An 8,648-nucleotide genomic window follows, 5' to 3' on the forward strand; every position below is an offset into this window, starting at 1 on the left:
CCATCCATCCATCCATCCATCCATCCATCCATCCATCCATCCATCCATCCATCCATCCATCCATCCATCCATCCATCCATCCATCCCCAAAAGTTTTAGCATTTTACAAAATCCTGAAAAGCATATTCTACTTCTCTTACAGCACCGTACATATTACCCTCTTTGTACAATAAAGTCAACAGTTTTGTCTCTTCGTGTAGTTGGCAAAACCAGCTTGAATTCAAGGCAACAAAATCTAGAGTGACTAAAAATGGTTGCGAGTTGGTCATTGGGAGGAAATTATTAGACMGGAGATGGAAAAGTAGAAGGAAAAAAAACAACTTCATTATCATTAAACTCTGTCAGATCTTCGCCGTTAGTGTTTTTTTCCTCCCTTGTCAGGTCAGATTCTCCAGGATGTCGTGTATTTTGTGGTTCGCTCAGTAATCACTGCTTTGCTTTAGCCACAGCAACCTACGGCACCGGGTCACTTACACATAATGTGAGAAATGTCATCAAAGCCAACGTCTGAATACAGACACGGTCCTGGCATTTTCAGAAAATAAAAAACAGGCCTTTTTCACATAAATTTGTAAATGCTCAACCTGTCATACCAGCTGTTACAATAACCCTGTCTCTAAAATGCAATTTTAATCACTTTAAGTGAAATATATTAGTCATGTTGTTGATTTTATTATTCAGTCTTTACAGATGAACACAGAAAAGCTGTGATTTTTAATTTTGTTTGTTACCTTGAAAATATTTTTTTCACATTAGAATAATAAAACAATAGAGGAAAAAGTTGTAATGAATATAAATTATGTAATGAATATTTTATAATGCTATAGTAAAAATCTATAGTAGCAGCTTTCCACTTGGGCTCAGAACACATTTGTATGTAATCTGCATTGTTCACTGTTACTGATGTAAATCCTGGGCTTCARATAGTGTTTTTCTTTTAAACAAGAGCTTTCAAATGAAAATCCTGCTTTAAACTGAGACCGTATAGAGATCACATCAAGTTCTATTTTTAGTTTCCYACAGAGTCATGTCAGCTGCACCCAGATGATGCAGGTACTGTTTTGTGACAGCAGCTTTCACCTGAGGTAACGCACTCTTTCAACGAGCCCGTCACATTTCACCTTTTAACGCTTCATTGAGCCAGTCGTTTGGTTTCAACACGGATGTTCTGGAGCGTATTGGTTATCGTTTCACACCAGCTGCTGCAGCCTCAAGTTGCCCGAATCAACACAGGAGCTGGTTTTGTTATCTCATGCAAGGTGTAGACCTCACTCTAACAATAACATCACAGTTGTCATCCCCTTCTCTAGAATTGAGTTGTTTCTTTGCAAGTTGTGATTCCCCACAGTGAAGAATAAGCTTGCATCATGGTTTCGTGTTAAAAATGATAGTTGGCCTTTAAGTTGCACAGGGAAAGTTTCCAGGTTTTGACATCCTGCCTAACTTTTAAATTAATTTCTGTCAGGATGAGTTCTTCTTCTTTGTTGTCTGTGTTGTTGCAGATGGGACACAATCCATAACGAAAAATGTATAAATTAAATTTAATGGTTGTGGCTGACCATTAATAATCTAAATGGTTGATGTTTTTGTTATATTTCGTTATAACTAATGTACAACTCACAAACCCAAGCTAGAAAAAAAAACTAAAAATACAATAAAGGTGCAACAGTACGGTAGTTACAAAAATAAAGAAAGAAATTTAGCTTCACTTGGTTAATGTTGCTTTAAAAGGTGGGTCTGATCCCCATTTCTACCAGTTAAGATGCAGGGACAGGTTGCACGTTTTTGCAGAGTTTGCATGTTCTCCTCTTGCACTTGTGGGTTTTCTCTGCTCACATTTTTTTGTAGCGATATWACATCCTGTTCTTCTTAACACTGATAATAAGTACATGGAATTGGCTAACAACATTAAAATACACCTACTGGATGTGTTAGATTTAGCTGAAAATGTCAGAAGCTCAGTGAGGTAAAAGCCTCTGGAGTCGCCCTACAAGCCCATATGTTCTTTTTAAGTTCGAGGATTGACACCTGTGGAGAAGAACCTCAAAGGTCAGGATGAAAACAGGACCGGGGCTCATTAAAACATCCCATGCCCTTCAGGACAGCTCAATTAAAAACCTCACCTCACGCTGTTCCATTGATCTACTGAGGCAGGTCTGGGTCACAGGGAGGGAGAAAAGAACTCTGCGGGGAATCCATGGGGCTGCAAAAGACCAGGATACCTTTAAGAACAGGCAGCCCATTATGTGACGTGAGGGTTATGGATTGTTTTGTTAAAATAAGTTGAAACATGAATGTTGGGGTTTGAAATCATTACTTCTTTTTTTACTTTTTTTTGTGATCGGTATGTGAGTATGTCTGCATCAAATACTTATTTTTTGAGAACAATGTCAAAAGACTGACAATAAAGTGAGCAGCATTTCACTGGGACAGGACGGGGGGAAGAGGCGTGCTCGGTTTGTGCGCGTGTAGGTGGAGACGTATGGAGGGAGGTTGTAATGACTGATGCTYCACAAGGTTTGCTTTGGAAGATTACATAGAGATTGATTGACTGCAGGTGTCTCTGTCACTCTTGATCCAATAAATCCCAAAGATTAAYGACTTAATAATCGACCCCCGTTTGTCTGTCTTTCAGCCCGCAGCTCATAGTTTGAACTCTTCATAAGCTAAGTGTGCAAGTTAACGTCTTGAAACCTTTGCACTGGAACATTTAAAATTATCTATTAAATCTCCTGACTGACTGGTGCATGACTAGATGATGCAACCATTAATCTACAGTACAGTAGGTCATGCAGTAAAATGGACAAGCAGGAGGTTTGGAGATGAGGGGGCTGCTTTGTTGTCTTGACCCTTGGAAAAGCAGCAGTGACAAATGTTTGTCCTCATTTAGAAGCTAACCTTGTGTAGAAGCATTTCTCATCCAATACTCTTCTTATTTATTCATGAGAATCTCCACACTTGTCCATATTAGTCAAGGACAGTAATACATCTCAGGAAGTATTTTTCCCTCTGATCTACAGTAAAGGCTGAGATTACCATCCATCATGTTACTGTAAACTAGAGTGGCATTACGCCCAGTTATATAATTTACACGTTACACTACTGTTTGTATTTTTTCTTGTTTATGTTTTAGAAAGATCTGTACTTTGGTTACATTTTTACARTTTAATTAATAAAAACAAACGCTAAAAAATGTGCTTGGGCTAGCCCAGAGGTGCCCAAAGTGGGGCCCGCGGGCCAAATTTGGCCCGCCAAGTCATTTGATTTGGTCCACCAGCAGTTGTCCTGGTTACTAGGTTGTAATTGTCTGTCTTATGTAGAAATACTATATTTGCACCTAGTTTTTTCAAACATTTGTCCAACTATAGGCACAAGGAGCTGTAGTCAGATAGTCTTAACTTAATGGTGCTCACTTTATCTTTGAATTTTGTAAAGATTAAACTTAAAATACAAGTAACTTCAAGAGAAATTTATGAGATTTAAGTCCATATCTAGATTTGCACATCTTATAAGACCACTTATACTCAAATTTTAAATTATGAAAAGTCCCATGAGCCTTTTCTGCCCGAGCAAACGTTGAATTTTCTCCATGTYSGTGGGCTGAAAAAACAAACAAGAAAATGTGGGCAACCACACTGGCTGCTAGCTTAATCATAAAATATACAACTTTACTTGAAATATTTGCATTTCGTGTATTATATTATTGCATTTGGCCCACCACCCTCAGATTGATTTTAATTTTGGCCCTCTCAGGGAAAATGTTTGAGCACCCCTGGYCTAGCCGCAGTGGTTTTCAATTCCGGTCCTCACGGCTCGCTATCCGGCATGTTTTAGTTGTTTTTCCCAAAATTCCCATCTCTTCTGCTGGTCTATAAGTTCCGCAGAAGCTTGTCAATCACTCATTAATTTAAATCAGGTGTGCCAAAGCAAGGAAATAACTAAAACATGCAGGTTAATGGGTCATGAGGACCGGAATTGAGAACCACTAGACTAGCGGCTGCCCCCTTATGGAACTAAGTACATATGGTGCAGTTTAAGGGCCAAAAATAAGACGATTGTGCAACCAGTGGTTGCTGCATCATTTTAGCAGGAGGCTATATCTACTCCTAAGCTAGCTATTGATCTGAATAATGATTGGCCGGCACCAGTAATGGCCCCTGGAATGCTAGATGATAGCCTCTCCATTACTAACACCAGCTTCTCCATACTAGAATCTAGTCTTTCCATTAATGTCAGTGCTGTATAAAGTACCTCAAAGTGATACTTGAGTAAAAGTACAAGTATCTTATAAAAATACTTTGGTAAAAGTTAAAGTGTTCTCTAAAAATATTACAGTATCTGATATGTTTTGTCCTTAAGTATCAAAAGTAAATTTCTGACACAAAATCTATTTAAGTATTAAAAGTAAAAGTACTGAGTAAAAGTGAGCAGTTAGATTTTCCAAAATGACATTTATTGGGAGGTTACCTCTCCCAAAAATAATTTTTCTAACTGCGTGAAGCTATGATGGGTTGTGTACAAGCTAATAGTATGTCAGAATGGTAAATATTTATACTTCTCATCCAACCACAATTAAATTCACTCTGTCCAGGAGACACAATTTATCAGGATAGTATTTTTTAAGTAATAACAACTCAGAATAAAATAGGAGTAACAACTTTATACTTCTTATCTTTTTTTAAAATGTAGTGAGTAGGAAGTACAGATAATTGTGTAAAAATGCAATGAGTAAAAGTAAAAAATACGCTGAAAAATAATTACTCAAGTAAAGTACAGATGACCAAAATTTATACTTAAGTACAGTAACAAAGTATTTGTACTTAGTTACTTTACAACTCTGGCTGATGCAAATCAATAGTCTCCTTCTCGTTTGCCAGCCTATCATTAATCAGATTAGTATCTGTTTAGGAACAGATATAGGATATGTATAATATATTTATCCTGATACAAGGATTTAGCAACCACTGCTTGTGCAATAGTCTTAATTTTGGCCCTCATGCCATGCCATAAGTATGCTGTAAAGACCAAGATTACAAGCTGATTTAAGATGAGGCCAAAGTAGAACGTAACCCTTTAAAAACAGTGAAGAACTGATTAGTGTGTACACATAAACACAATGTCTAATGAAATCCCAGCTGTCTCCACAGTCTGATGAATGCAAGGGCACATAATCAATCAACAAGTGCTGATGAGACAGCTGTGTATCGCGCCCTCTGCATGCCTTTACTTGTCACAGTGCATCCCTGCTCCTGCGCCACTGAAAGAGCCAGCTGATTGGAGTGAACTGTTCTTTCAATCATGGCTTTTTTTCCATGAGGGATTGGGATTATTTTGCAGTTGAGCTSACGAGAATAAGTTTGGGATGCAAAGTAGTCTAGTGTCTCATAACACAATTTTGAAAATCAAAATGAAAAATAAAATCAGGGGGAAAAATGACTGATGAAGCCATCAGTTCCTCCAAACACCATCTCTTTCCATAAAGGTCTTATAATGATAATATACAGTAAGTCTCCAGACCGTGTCATCCTGCACATCTCCACTAGTTGCCCTCGCTGAGCTTTTTGCTCCATCCAGTCACATGATCCAATCATCCGCCTCAGCTGTCTCTTATCAACCTCCCAGTATGTGGTATGTGGAGGACAGGTTTCAGTATGTGTTTGCCAGATTGTCGTGGTGCCACAGCCTGTTATCTGTCTGCCTCCTGCCTGTCGCCTGTGTCCTGTCCATCCTGCCTGCCCCGCTTTATCACCCCGCTGTTCAGCCTGGTGATCCTTGATTTAGCAAACTGCCTTTATCCCAACTGTCAAGTCCCCGGGTCTGCTTTTGTTCACCTTTTGCCGACCAAACGTATTGCAAAGTCTATATTTGCGGAGTGCCTTTGTTGCGTAAAATTAAAATATTCTCACGAGTGATGACCCTGAACAGTCGTTAAGACAGCAAGCTGGTTCGAGCAGTGYAGTCCAGAAGATAGACACATGTCACTTTTGTTTTTACCAAGTTGTCCACTGCTATTATCTACCTTCAGGATATTGTTGTCAGTATCCTAGAAAACATTTGACATCTTGATATGTATCTCATATGTGCCATGGTGTCATTTTTCATGACACTGACCTCATTGCACAGTTACAATAAATGTCATGACTATTGGTGATTACAGCTGCTTAATTAAACATATTCAAATTGTAATTTGAACCAACTATGGGTTAAAAGTAAAGATTCTCATTTTATACCACTGGAAAAAAATGCTTATGCAGTATTTTTTTTTAATTTTTATTTATTTATTTTATTTTATTTTTTTTTTGCTTGTTTAATCAAAACATTTTTATTATAAAATAAGTGTCTCTGCATTTTCACTCTGGATTTAAAACCAGCATGACCTGATTTATGGAAATTCTTGATATTTTTCTTTCATGTGTTTTATAATAATTACAGTATATATTTGTAAAAAAGAACATGTTTGGATAATAAATGAAAAAAAAATCTCCTCCATGGTTAGAGTATTTTTTGTATATAATATGTAAACAGTGGAAAAAAGACAATACATTTAGGATTTTTATTTCCCCTGACATTTGTTGTGAATTCAATACTTTAGCAACCCTGATAGCAAAGCACTTAAAGTGCCTATATGAATATTCTTCAAACACAAAAAGTCAAAGAAAACATATTTATATTTAAGAAAGTTGGAATAATACACACAATTTAACCCATTTTGTCCCATAACTGGCCTATTTTCTTTGAACTTGGCTCAGCCAAAGTGAAACAGGAAGTGACATCAAGGGGGAACTTTTTAACAAAGAAAACTCTCTGGTCTTTGTTTATTGAAACAATATTATTTGAACTCTGACTCTTCTTCATCTCTGATAGAGACTCAAAATAATCTTAAGAAACATCAGATTCTTCTCTACAGTCTGGGTTGTTGGCTGTTGTAGCGACGCTCTGTTCACATGCAGACATTCCCCTTTGACATCACTTCCTGTTACTTCACAGGCAAATATCTCAACAACTGTTCATCTCAGCGAGATGGAATTACTTTTGTAATATTTTATCAWTGTCCTCTTTCTAAAAAAGCATTCATTTATATTACAAAAATTTGACATCACATGCACTTTAAATACTATGTGTAGATAACCTTTAATTTTTTTATTTGTTCTTAATTTTTTTTTGTTTTGTTTTGATTTTTGTAGGACTTTAGACCAGTGATTATCAAACATTTTTAATTCTGGCCCACAAAATAACAACTGCAGACACTCATGACCCCAGATATTGTTTACATGTGCAAATTTTGCTAAAAACTTTCTTAAACATAGGCACAACAATATAAAAACCTAATAACATGATATTAATTGTATTCATTTATGATTATTATTTTTAAAAAGTCTGCAATAATCGTGGTGAAAATATTCCATTAGCAATTTTTTTGCAATTAAATTGATGTCTGGAAATCCTCTCTGGGCCATCACTTGATGTTTTGTAACCCACAAAGGGGTCCTAAGCCCAACTTTGGGAACCACTGCACTGAGATTAAAATCCTRTTGCAGTTCTTTTCTGCTACCTGTGAAACAGTGCGTTTTTTGACCAGCTGAGTTGATTAAACACTACAATCACTTTTAACTGTTTTGYTAATAAATTGGTAGATCCTAAAGTCGCCGATGCGCGGACTACGGTTGGCTGAAAATGTCTCATCTTTGAACAATGGCAGGGTTTAGCTCAGGCCACGGCTGAATGAGGCATATTAAGTGGAGGGAAGGTAATGCAAATACAGAGCTGTATTATCAAGCATCCTCACAAAAAAAGGCTAACTCATTGAGCATGTAATCACTCTGGTTTAAAATAGGTGAGTTTGTTTTTCACAGTTCAACTCAGCAGTCCTCTGAAATTGGAAAAAAAGTAGTTTGAATTAGGAGTAAAAGTTCAACTTTTATAACAGCATGTTGCCTATAGAACAATAAAAAGTGTTTGCACTCATATATTTGCATTATTCATTGAAGTGTGTTTGTCTGAATAAAACAGGCAAATAGAAAATGACAAAACAACCACAACTCTGATGACTTTAATTTAAAACTCCTCATTTTTTGTTTTCTAATTAATTGTAAAATATGTTTTTATTTAGCGTCAAGCAGCAGAGTGTCAAAATAAATGTGTTTTTGTATATTTTCTTCTAGTCATCACATGCAGAATATATGGCAGCTTTAGGAGATGCATCGCTGTGAATTTGTGTTTTTCATTTTTTTTATCTGGTGCCAGTCTGGCTTCACACCTCCTGTTCCACCCACCTCTGGGTCCTGCAGGAAAAGTCCCCAGAGTGAGCAGCGTTGACGTCACCCCCCTCATTAAGTCAACAGTTGACCAACACTGGAACTTGTTGCTATGCCAGCGAACAAAAGCCTTGCTTCTGTCTTCTGGCAGAACGCAACTTTCGGGCCTCCACAGGAAAACAATTATCCTCTAATTTGTCACTCAGTTATTTCAGTCGCAGTTTCTCATTACCTCAGAGATTCATTCTGCTGGTTTCAGCTTATTAAAGTTAAAGCCCTATCGCCCCTCATCGTTCAGGTCAAAGTTTTAAAGAAAAAAAAACATCTCATGTTGAGAAATAATAAAGTTAGAGCCATTTTGGTTGAATCTAAAAATAAATAAATAAATAAAAT

The sequence above is a fragment of the Austrofundulus limnaeus genome, unplaced genomic scaffold (genome assembly GCF_001266775.1).
Source record: "Austrofundulus limnaeus strain Quisiro unplaced genomic scaffold, Austrofundulus_limnaeus-1.0 Scaffold146, whole genome shotgun sequence".
NCBI lineage: Eukaryota > Metazoa > Chordata > Actinopteri > Cyprinodontiformes > Rivulidae > Austrofundulus > Austrofundulus limnaeus.